The sequence below is a fragment of the Trichechus manatus genome, unplaced genomic scaffold (genome assembly GCF_000243295.1).
Source record: "Trichechus manatus latirostris isolate Lorelei unplaced genomic scaffold, TriManLat1.0 scaffold00057, whole genome shotgun sequence".
In the NCBI taxonomy this organism is placed as follows: Eukaryota; Metazoa; Chordata; class Mammalia; order Sirenia; family Trichechidae; genus Trichechus; species Trichechus manatus.
Window position 1 is genome coordinate 11,463,939 of NW_004443993.1, and position 2,125 is coordinate 11,466,063.

Consider the following 2,125-nt stretch of genomic DNA (forward strand, 5'->3'; position numbering starts at 1 on the left):
GGTCCACCCCGGGGCTCTCCAGCGCCCTGGCCCAAGGGGGGCCTAAAAACACTCAATCCGGCCACTTGCCTGGCGTGGGGGAGGAGGCTGGGGAGGGTCCCAGTAGGGTGGGGACCCAGCTTTCACCCTCCTCCCGCCCGCTCGCCGCTCCCGGCTGCACTTGTCCCTCTTCGTCCTCCTCCTCCCAGGCCGGCCCCGCCCCCGCCCTGACACGCCTTGGGGACACGGCGGAGGCCGCGATCGCTCCCCGGATCACAGTATCCAGACATGGGGCGGAAACTCTAGGCCGCGTTTTCCCCTCAGCCAAGCACCTGCCCGCGGTTGAGACTGGAGATGGGCCAGGCGAGGTTGCAGGGAAGATACGGAAGGGATTGTAGCCGCGTTTGGAACGGAGTCTATGTTTTGGGAGAGGTTTTCCATCCTTGAAACGGGCACACTTTGAGGTTCAGCTGGGAGACCCCTTGGATCAGGAACTAGTAGGGGGTCAGACATCTGCAGAGTGTAGGGCTGCTCCTTGGGTACAACTCACCTTAGAAGTTTACGCAAATTTCGCAGAGGGGAAACTGAGGCCCAGAGAGGCACATGGGCTTTCTAAAGATGCACAGCTCCTGTCACTGGGGCCTTGTCCTGAACTCCCAGCCTCGGGACTGTCTTCACACTCAGAATAGGGCAAGGCCACCAGCTGGGGAGGGTAGGGGTGGGACAGGAGGAAATTATCCAGGCTTCAGGAGGTAAAGGTCGGTTTCTCTCTCCTCACCCAGCCCTGCCTCACCCTCAGGGCCCGGATTCCTAAGATAAGACTCTGGTAAGGACAGAGAACAGGAAGCCCTCTACCTGGGGGGTGTGGGAAGGAAGGTGTCGCCTGGAGGGCTGGAGCTGGCAATGGCCCCACCCGCACATTCCTTTATGCTTTTAAGAAATACACCCTGAAACCCAGCTGTGGTGTTCCCAGCCCCAACACCAGGGTCCAGGAGACAAATCTGGGCATAGACGTCCCTTCACACCTCCTGCCGTTGTTACTTGCCGTGGAGTCTTTTGACTCATAACGACCCCATGTGACAGGGTAGAACTGCCCCGTAGGATTTCCTAGGCTGTAATCTTTATGAGAGCAGATTGCCAGGTCTTTTCTCCCGCAGAGGTGCTGGTGGGTTTGAATCTTGGACCTTTTGGTTAGCAGCCTAGCACTTCACCATGGAGCCACCAGGGTTCCTCTCCTGCAGTTAGGGATGGCCAAAGAGAGGAACCCAAGCTTCTAGTGGGAGTTGGGGAAGAAACTCTGGGGGAATCAGGGAGAAGACTTCCTGGAGGAGGGGGCAATGCAATTGGGGCTTTGAAGGTTGGGTAAGAGTTTGCCAAGTGAAGAAGGCAGACAATATAATCAACTTCTTGGAGACCCCCGAAGATGACTTCTCATCCCTTCCGATTGCAATTTTCCCCAAAACGCTAGAGTTGGTCCCTTGAGGGTCCCTAAAGACCTCCGAGGCAATAAACCTTTGCCGAAGCCTTTTCTGAGGACTCACTTAGAATCTCAGGACTGGAAGGGTTCAAATTCCAACTCTGTCACCTCTTTGCTGTGTGACCTCAGGCCAGTCACGTCTCTGTCCCTCAGCTTTCCCATCTGTTGGTTGTCCTAGGGTAAAATCACCACAAAGTTATGGTAAAGCAAAAAGAAAGATTTTATTCGGCATATGTTCAAAGAGGCAAAAGTGGGAGACAGACAAGCATGCTGCCAGAGCCACGTCTACCCGAGTCCAAGGAACGTTACAGAATCATCAAAATATATTAACATTACAAAATGGGTAAAATCATTGAAAGCGTCACCTTTTCACGGATTGGCTAAAAACTTCCAAATCACCATGATTCTACGTTTTGAATTGTCTTTCTCGATAATCCTTGGTATAGGTTTCAGCAAGGACAGTCAGGAGGGTCTTCATTGGTCCAACAAATCTTACTATTTACTAAAAGCTACTAGAAAAAGATAAGAGTGGAAATTATGGGGCTCTTTCGTGCTGTTTGTGATTTGCTTAGTTTATGCGAAAGGTTCCTTAAAATATATTTTCCAAGATTGTCCTAGCTACTGTCTTTATGGAGCCCTGGTGATGCACTGCTTAAGAGCTCAGGCTGC